This window comes from Aphelocoma coerulescens, chromosome 28, assembly GCF_041296385.1.
Source record: "Aphelocoma coerulescens isolate FSJ_1873_10779 chromosome 28, UR_Acoe_1.0, whole genome shotgun sequence".
In the NCBI taxonomy this organism is placed as follows: domain Eukaryota; kingdom Metazoa; phylum Chordata; class Aves; order Passeriformes; family Corvidae; genus Aphelocoma; species Aphelocoma coerulescens.
The window spans coordinates 4,029,923-4,039,925 of NC_091041.1; the positions used below are offsets into that span (position 1 = coordinate 4,029,923).

The following is a 10,003-nucleotide window of genomic DNA, read 5'->3' on the forward strand; positions in this document are numbered from 1 at the left end:
GGCGGAGAGCCCTCTAGGTGCCGCTCCTCTGTGGCACTTTACCGTGTTCTATTTTATTTCATTGGCACCTCGCGCGTTGCGCCGGGCGGGTCATTCGGGGACATGCGCCGGCTCCCACAGCGCCCCGCCCGCCGCCGCTCCCCGCTGCTCTCGGAGATCACACACCGCAGGCGGCCCAAGCCCCTCTCGCCGACGGCACTCGCCACCCGCCGCCCGCCGCCGCGTTCTCCCGCTCCCTACCGGCACGAAGCGGCGCTGCCGATGACGGAGCCGATGCGCGGCTGCCACGCCGCTTTCCCCGCGCCTCAGGGCCGGCGGCTTCGGCCCCACAGGGCGGTGTCCCCGCATCCGGGCCAGCCCGCGGAGCTCCTGCCGCCGCCGCCGCCGCCCCCCGACTGAGGGGCCGCGACGCCGGTGCCCCCTTTTATACTCCGCACCCCTTTCCCCGCCACTGCCGCGGAGGGCTCCCCCCGCCTCAAAACCGCCCAGAAGCGCCCGAGGCGGGATATCCCCCGCGCCGGAATCCCTCCTGTCCTGGAAAAGGTGCGCTAAAGAAAAAAAAATGAACTCCGAACTTTCCACAAACGTCCCAAAAAACGAAGCCGCTGTGAGGGGCTTCGAGCTGGGCCTGGTCCCTCAGGTAACGGCGCTTTCCATTGGCTGCCGGAGTAGCCAGGGCTCCTATTGGCTGCCGCACGCTGCGACGCTTCCGATTGGCTGCTGCCCGACCCGCCGCCCCCGGGCCGCTGCTGCTGGGGGTCTCGCCAGGCGGGCTGCAGCCAGAGCAGGACACAGCGCAGCGCCAGCAGGCGTCCGGCGGTGCTCCGTGTCTGTCGGCGTCTGCACTTCAGACAGACAAATTGCATCCAAATTGCCGGCGATTTCCACCACCTGCTATTTCTCCTCTCTTTTCCTGGATGGATTTGACAGCGCTTTCTTTCCCCCCCCAGAGTTGGAAAGCAAAATGCTCAGCTGCCCCTTGGCCATCTCCGCTTCCTTCCACAGCTCCAGCCTTGTCCCTCTTTCTCTCCCCTTTCCTTTGCACTAGGTTCTCCCTCCTCCTTTCCCAGGCAGCTCGCAGCAGAGACATTTCACCCACCGGCACCAGCTGCTTCCTCTCACTCCGTCCCAGTTCGCCCACTTTGAACCACTGGAGCCGCCTGCCCGCGGAGCCGGACCCGCCGTGCGCCTGGGTAATGGTGGCGTGAATGATCGCAGGGATTATTGGGGTGGGCTGGGCCTGGCCAGGTGCCTGGTGCCAGCAAAACCGCTCTGTCCCTCTCCTCCTCACCCTGGGCAGGGAACAGAACACATCAGGAAAGGCCCGAGGATCGGGAGAAGGGCACAGAGAGATCACTCACCGGTCACTGGAATAAGAGACACGACTGGGGGGAATAAATTGAATTTATTGTCAAACAAATCAGAGCAAGAGAATGAGAGGTAAACCTGCAGGGCTTCAAGCCTAGGAACGAGGACTTTTTCCTCGGCAGCTCGCAGCTGTACGAGGGGGATAAAGGATCCCCCGAGCAGCGGCTCTGCCCCCCCTCAATGGGGATGTGTCCAGACCCGCCGGTCCATGCCGGGCTTCTTTTTCAATTTCTTAATGAATTAAGGGAAAACTCCCTTTAGTCACCATTTCAAAGCCTTCAATCAAGGGGAAAACGAAGGTTCCCTCTCAATTTAGACCCGTAATTGATGCATAAGGAGGGTCTGCCCTAAATTTAAACCCAAAGAAAAAGTGAATCAAGGGGGAGTTTTGCTCAAATTAGCCTCCTAAAATGAGGGGAAATGCAGCTTCCTCTTCACTTTCCCTCAAGAAAGACCATTTTGGGGGCTTTTGGACACATTTTTCCTCTATGAAGGTCCCTTCAAATGAGGGTCCCCCTCGATGGAACTCTTATAATGGCACATAAAGGGCTTCCCTTTAAAACCAGGGACGGTGGTGTTGTGCCCTCAGTTTTAACCTTAAGATGATGAAAATGGGGCGGTTTCCCTCAATTCAAATCCATCAAACAGCACCATAAAGGCTTTCTTCTTCCATTTAGATACGAAAATAATGCAAAACAGTGATTCCCGGCCAACTGAGATACAAAATCATGAAAACATTGTGTCAATTGAGACCCTCCAAACCCTAGATGAAGTGGGATCCTCCTAAGTTCAAACACAATTACAGAAACTTACAGAAATCCTTTTTCTTCTCGTAACCCCCCACTTTTTTGGGGGGGGGGGGGCGAGGCACTGGGAGCACTTCCTCCTCCTCACTGGTTGCACTTGGGGCTGCTGCACGTTGGAGAGTGGTGGGAAGTTTCCTCCCAGTTCCCTCCCAGCATTCCCAGTATCTCTTCCAGTGCTCCCACTGGCAAAACACTGGGGGGCACTGCATGGTCTGATGATGGGGGGGTGCATTGTCGAGGATCACAGAGGGGCCCGGGGGGTCCCAGGCGTCCCTGGGGGGGTTCCAGATTCAGCAGTAGGATTTTTCAGACTATGAGTGAGCTATGTGGCCTTTGGAGGTGTCCCTTCCTCTCCTGCTCACAAGAGAGCAGCTCAGAGGTGATTTGGCTCCTGAGCATTTCAATTTAGGCCCCCAAAGAGAGGAGGAGCTGCTGCCCACATTACACCTTACAGCTCTGCCAAGGGGCATCTAACCCCATGTGTGCTCAGGAGGTGGGGATGCAAACCCCAAATCCCATCTCCACCTCCCTCTGCAGTCCTTCAAGGGGTTCCTCTAGTCTGGAAAACCAGTCCCGTAACTACAGTAAACCCAGAGTCTCCTGAGTGAGAAACCACGTACTTGTAATTCCTCTGCAACAGCCTCATCCCACCTCCAGCAGCCCCTGGGAAGCTGCAGGCAAGAACACCTAACCTGGTAAGCAACTCCAATTCTTGGCAGATTTCCAGGACAATGCAAAAACATTTCAAAGTATTTTTTCAAAACATCTGCTTATTGTCCTTTAATGCAAAATAGTGATTCCATACCAGTCCTAAGAAGAACAGGCCCAGAGAAGACCTTGCTCTCTACAACTCCCTGACAGGAGGGTGTAGCCAGGTGAGGACTGGCTGCTTCTCCCAGGCAACCAGTAACAGGACAAGAGGAAAGGGCCTCAAGCCACACCAGGGTTGGGCATCAAGAGGACTTTCTTCCTGGAAAGGGTGGTCAGGCCTTGGCAGGGGCTGCCCAGGGAGGTTTGGAGTGCCCGTTCCTGGAGGTGTCTGAGGAACACCTGGACATGGCACTCAGTGCTCTGGGCTGGGTGACAAGGTAGGGATTGGGCACACGTTGGACTCGATGACCTTAGAGGGCTTTTCCAACCTCAGTGGTTCTGTGATTCTCATTATTCCAAATTCATTTGCAAAAGCTCTCACACCTCTAGTCACACCTTAGCAGGTGTGTAGGCCCAAGCTCATACATTTGAGAGATTTACTGCCTCCAGTGGGATCTACACCGCAATTTCAGGAAGAGGCAGGACTTGAGCCGTTACGAGAGAAAACTTTGCAAAAGCATTCCCTGGAGAGACATCCTGAAGGAAGGTGTCTCCCCCTCTTCTGACCATAGAGGGAGCTGAGTCGCCAGTGTTAATTCTAAAACTTTCAAGCTCCAAGTCTGACTCCCAGAAATTTTATTGGCCCTGCTTCCCAGCACAATACTCAGGCCTCACACGTCGAGGAAAAAAGCAGTGCAGATTAAATAATTAATGCTTCTGGGTACTGTTCTCCCTCTAAACTACACACAATCCCAAAGGAACAAAACCCTCAAAGAAGATGGATTGCTCTCGCTAGCACCAGAAGGAGAAATCTGACAGGGATCTACTTCATCATTCTGCCAAGGCTTTGTCAAACACCTCAGCTCCTGCACTTCAGGGAATAAGAAGTGGCTTATAAGAAGTGACTTTTATGTCAGTGAGCACGTTATTATGGATTAATCTCGCACTGGAGAATAGTCTTCATACCCTACTGCATCACCCAAAGAGTCTGGAGGCTGCTGCCTAGTGAGCTCCTGAGTTGTATCTTCCTTGTCAATCTTATCAGCCCCTTGTTTGATTGTAAAAACGTAAACAAAATGCAGCAAGCATTGGCCCAATGGCTCAGGACTTGCATATCTCTTCCAAAGAGAGGGAGAAAAAAGAGTGTTTCTCCCAAATCACAGAGTTAAAAAGTTCATGTTATCTACATATATTTTTAAAAGAAAAAGAGGAACAGTAAAATATCAGTTACTGTGCCAGTGTGCTCCACTCTATTTCTGTTCTCTTCTTCCATTTGTAGTATCTCTAAGAATACTTTAAAACCAGCCAACCAACCAAAACAACAAAAAAACGACGTTGAAATGAAGCTGAACAAGAAGCAATCTGGCTGCTGGCTTGTGGGCACTCCACTGCCTGAGTTCCAGTAAGGGAGTTTATCCTCTCCGCAGTTTTGAGCCAGATCCCAAAGTACTGAGCATCAGCTTTTAGCTTTTTTAAGAATTTAACTGTAAGAAAAGCTGCTGGGGAGGGCCATGCTCCAGGCACATCCATGGGATTTCACCTGTGCAGGTCTCTAAGCTGAACTTGTGTCTTTTCCTCTACCTTACTAGGCTTGGCTCATGCATTTCTTGAGGGGAAGGCCCTGCACTGATCAAAGCATGTACTGACCTCAGATAAACAGCTTCTGTCAGTGTGGATCTATCCTAAATGGACCATTTCCCAAAGTAATTCAAGTGCCTGAATTTCACTGACTCAAAACTGCTTTTAAAGAAACCTGGTTTAACACGAAAGAAAGCGATGACAAAAGTCAGAGTCCTGCATGAGAACAGCTCCAGGCATCCTGTGTCAATCTAGGAATACCAGCTAGAGGCCAAACTACACCCGACATTACAGATTTCAAGGCCTTGGGACTTGTCCTACTGCACCTACACACCAGGCTACACGGCGGGGCAGAGCAGCTCCGGGCCAAACCCATGCAGGCACCCGTGACACAGGAAAGGACAAACGAGGAGATGCGATGAAGAGAGCAAACTCTGGCAAGAGGAATGACCGCAAGGACCGAGAGAATGCGGAGCGAGATGATCTCGGCGAGACCGACGAGGCTCGAAGAAGATGCTAAGGGAAGGGCTTATTCCGAGAAGCGCAAAGATGGATGCCCGAGAATTGTACGGTCAGAATCCTCTACCGCTCTTTGCATCCTGACAAGTCCTAATCCTCTGTAATGGATCACTGTGGTGCACAGCTGTGAATACAGCTCAGAACAAGACCATAAAAGACCTCTGACTCAATGCTTCTAAAGGGAGATGCGATTCCAATGTGCATCCAAGCTCGTCGGTCAAAGGTCCGACGGTATCGGCACCCGGCCGAGGAACACGGATGCTAAGGATGATGCCCGGCATTTCCGATAAGCTGGCCCCTCGAAGGGCTAAGGAAAAAGACCTAAGACACAAGATGCCCAAAAGACACAGAACATACAATAGACAAGTGACACGACACACACCGGGACTGCTCTGCCCGCCTCGGCATTGTGATCAAAAGTGAGACTTGCCCTTTAGGTGGGCTAAGGGGCCCCTTCTTGGACATCCCTGTCTCCAAAGGTGACTCAAAAATCCCTCCCGGCAAGTCCTGAGCCAGCACCCTGCTTTCATCCCTTCTGTGGGTCATAACCCTCGACTTATCTCTCGGACGTCCGGGAAGGGAATCTGCCTTGGGTGCAAAATAAGGCCGCCTCGCTGTCTGGGAAGTTCCTGCTGCCTCTTCGTCGGCTACAATAAAGAAAATCAAACATCAAGGCATGAACTTAGCGGCATGTCAGCCAGAACCCGACAATTCCGCTACTCGCTGTCTCCTAAGAAGGCCGGGGTCCTCGGGCCGCATGCTCTGGTTATGGTCAGAGGCCGACACCATCATCGCAGGGCGTACCTGGCTTAAGAGGAGACGAGGGGATCTGGCATTGCTGAAACTTGAGGGGACCCTCGCTCCTCCTCCCTCCCTCCCCGACTCACCACAACTCCTCGGCCATTGCCAAAGGCTTCCCGGAACGTCACCTTTGAAAGGAAAAAGTAAAGGCTTCGTCGCAGAGTGCCGTAATACTTCCGGAGGGCTCACGAGGGCGGCGAGCCGGGTCTGTTGGCCAGTCAGTGAGGGGGTTTGGCATAATACAAGTGGACCACCTAAAACACACAAATGACGATGGATGCTTAAAGCTTAAGCTACCAGAACTTGGCATCCAAGCAATAACAACCGATTCAGTCCACCGGTCACCGCTTACCTCGCTCACTTGATCTTGCCTGCTGATATCCGCCTTTCCCTCCTAAGAACAAAGAACAAAGCTGTAACACAGCCACCAGTTACACTTGCCCTGCAAACACAAACAGTGACCGACCTTCCTGTGGGAACCCCCTCACCTGGTATGGGGCGCTCTGCCACGGATTTAATCCACCTGCATCTGAAACAAAGTGATGACAAAAGTCAAAGGGCTGCATGATAACTTAACAGCTCCAGCCATCTTGTGTCAATCTAAGAATATTATCTAGAGGCCAAACTACACCCTACATTACAAATTTCAAGTCCCTGGGCCTTATTCTATAGGCCAGAGTATGCAGCAGGGCAGAGCAGCTCTGGGCCAAACCCATGCAGGCACCCGTGACATGGGAGATGACAAACGAGGAGATGCAGCGGGGAGAGAAAACTCTCGGCAAGAAGAATGACCACAAGCACATCGAAGGGCTAAGACTAAAGACATGAGACACGAGATGCCCAAAACATACAGAACGCACGACAGACAAGTGATACAACGTGCACCGGGACTGCTTTGCCCCGCGCACCTTGGCATTGTGATCAGACGTGAGACTTTCCCTTTCTATGGGCTAAGGGGCCCCTCCCTGCACATCCCCGCCTCCAAAGCGGACTCAAAAATCCCTCCCGCTGAGCCCCGACATCCCATTTTCATTCCCTCTGTGGATCGTAGCCCTCAACTTATCTCTCAGACATCTGGGGACACGAATCCTCCTCGGGCTCAACAGAATGCCACCTTGCCATCCGGGAAGTTCCTGCCATCGCCGGGCCATTGTCTCTCAGTCGGCTACAATAAAGAGAACTGAGCATCACTACAGGAACTTAGTGGCACGTCGGCCAAAACCCGACAGAAACAATTCTGCTACTCACCGTCTCCTAAGAAGGCCGGGGTCCTCGGGCCGCACGCTTCAGCCACGCTTCGCAGGGTATGCCTGGGTTAAGAGGAGACGAGGTGATGCGGCACTGCTGAAACTTGAGCGGGCCCTCGCTCCTCCTCCCTCCCTCCCCGACTCACCGCAACTCCTCGGCCGTTGCCGAAGGCTACGTGGACGGCACCTTCGAATGGAAAAGGTAAAGGCTTCATCACAGAGTCCCGTGATACTTCCGGAGGGCTCATGAGGGCGGTGAACCGGGTCCGTCGGCCGGTCGGCGAAGGGGCTCGGTGTAATAAAGAGAACCCCCTAAAAAAGACAAATGACAATGGATGCTTAGAGCTTTACCAGAATTTGGCACCCAAGGAATAACAAGTGGTTCAGTCCACCGGTCACTGCTCACCTCGCTCCATCCACCTTGACTGCTGATATCCAGCTTTACTTCCTAAAAATAAAGACAAGGAACAATGCTGTAACATGGCCACCATTTACACCTCCCCTGAAAACCTTACCACCCCTGAACACACAACCCAAAATCATGAGCTTAAATACTCCCTGCGTTCCATGCCATTTTCTTCATTGTGTCTTCAAAGCCTCTATTAAAAAAAAAAGCTGAGATGAGCTGAAAGACCCTCCCCCCTTATCAAAGTGAAACGAGAGCTCTTAGCCCCATCAATCCCAGAGAGGGAATGAGCCCCTTCGCTAAAGGCTGGGGTTGATGTACCCCCGGCTGGGCCCGCCTCTCGTTCCCAGGATGCCCGGGAACAGGGAGGGGGAAATACTACAAGGTAACAAAGCTCTCAAAGGAGCCATGGCTGCTTGGCTCCTCTGTCTCAAATTCAAGATGAGTAAAGAGCTGGATAGAGAAAAATACTCTTTATGCTTTCTTTTTTTTATTACATACTTCCTTTTTAACTGCAACTACATTGAGCAAAAGGGCAGAGACTGGGTAAGGAATAAAACTTTGCGTTTTGGCAGGGTAGTATAGATAAGTGGGATAATGAGTTGTTAATTTGCATAATTGTTCCTTAGTGATTACTAAGTAATCCACATATGACTAAGTAGAGTGGAGAAAAATAGTAATGATACAAATAGTAAAACTCTCATTGGGACCTCTAATTAGGGCTATATACATTATAAAAAAAAATAATTGACCCCCCGGGCAGCGTTAGGGTTACCTACCTGCTGGGCTCCCTCCCGTGTGAGATGTTTGTTACCGGGGCACAGGTAGAAGTGCCTTAAAATACAGATTTAAACCCTTAAAATGCTGAAAAAGGGAGAGCTTCCTTCAACTAAACTCCTTAAAATGAGGAAAGAGGGTGTTTGCCTCCACTTAAACCAATACAATAGCAAATAAATGGCTTCTCCCCTTTAATTTAATCCCCTAAACTATTGGGAAAAGAGGGTTTTTTCTCACTTTAAATCTCTCGAGTGATGGAAAAAGGGGGATTTTTTTTTCCCCTCAGTTCAAACCCTTAAAAAGGGGGGACAACTGGGCTTCCCCCTCAATTTAAACATTAGGATGATGAAAACGTGGGAGTTACCCTTAATTCCAACCCATAAAATAGCACAGTCAAGGTTTTCCCTTCCCATTTAAACTAGACAACAATGGAAAATGGGGATTCCCCGTCAACTGATACCCCTAACAGCATAGAAAAGGCAGGGCTTCCTTCAAATGATACCATTAAAATCGCAGGGGAAGGGGATTCCCCCTCAATTTGAACACAGACAATTATGGAAAGGGAAGTTTTTCCCCCAGTTTAAACCCCTTTTCTCCTAATAACTCCTTTCTTTTCTGGGGCCACTGTGAAGGGACTAGGGGCTCTGGGAAGGGACTGACAAGACGAAAGCAGAAAGCCGAAGCTTTTCCCCTGGCACCCCACGTGCTGCCCCGCCTGCTCAGGTGCCCGGGTGCATCCAGCTGCTCCTGCCGGATGCTCCGTCGTTCCTGAGGGACCTTGGGGTGCCTCCATCAGCCCCTCGGGACTAGCAGCTCCCTGTGCAGGTGTGCCGGGGTAATTGTCTGAAAGCAGCTGGTCGCAACTGGATTTTGGTGCCAAGGGAAACTCCAAGTTAAGAATAATCAAAATATGATCTAGTTCTCGTGAAACTCAGCTTTCCAAACCTTTATTTGGGAAAAAAAAAAAAAAAAAAAAGGGCGTGCCCTTGGCAGAAAGGCGCCTGTGAAGCAAAGCAGGCTTAAAATGCCTGTCAGCAGGAAATCTGGGAGAAATGGGGTGCTGGCTCCCGGCGTCCCGGGCTTTCCAGGCGGTTTTCCCGCTTCTGGGGGACGGCACCTGCATCCCACTGGAAAGGGAAAATGCGGAGAGAGGGGCAAGCGGGAAAACAGCTGCTGACGGGCGTCCTTGGACTCCAGTTCCTCCCGGTGGGTCTGTGCTGCTGGAAGTACAAAGGAGATCAGTCCTGGAGTACGTGTGGGTTCACCTGTGGGGCTTGGGAGCGACTCTGGACATGAAATTCCAGGGATGTTCCCCTCGCTGGAGTGAGCAGCAGTGGAAGCAGTTCGCTGTCTGCTTCTTCATCCCCTTCACCTCGGTCCCCTGGGGCTCCAGGTAATCCCCTCTCACCTTTGCTTTTCCAAGGGTCTCTAGATGAGGGCTTGAGCTTTGCTGTAGCTCCCGTTTATAGGGAGGATCTGTTCCGGGAAATATCTCGTGGTCTGGACTAATGCCGTCGCAGGGAGAGCGAAAAGCCCCACAGCTCCTGCGGCTCGCTGGTCGGAGCTGCCCGTGGTGAATTGTTTTTGCCTTGTTTCCGTTTTCGCTCCCACTGTGACTCGCTCCCGCCAGCGCCGGGCCGCCCGCGCGGCGGAAGGGGACCGTGAGGCGGCCGACCCCACGTGACCGGCGC

The 10,003-nt window shown here is 52.1% G+C and overlaps 1 long non-coding RNA gene across 2 annotated transcripts; it reads right to left on the reverse strand.

Moving 5' to 3' along the window:
• Positions 1 to 3,605: 3,605 nt before the first annotated feature.
• LOC138099756 (uncharacterized) lies at positions 3,606 to 9,984 on the reverse strand. Of its 2 annotated transcripts, XR_011146765.1 has the most exons (8): positions 9,721 to 9,984; positions 7,536 to 7,577; positions 7,276 to 7,441; positions 7,131 to 7,192; positions 6,942 to 7,047; positions 6,371 to 6,411; positions 6,235 to 6,276; positions 3,606 to 6,136 (listed from the first exon to the last, which is right to left on the reverse strand). It is a non-coding gene; the product is annotated as an uncharacterized lncRNA (long non-coding RNA). The 2 variants fall into 2 exon arrangements; XR_011146764.1 differs by having other exon boundaries at positions 6,371 to 7,047.
• Positions 9,985 to 10,003: the final 19 nt, after the last annotated feature.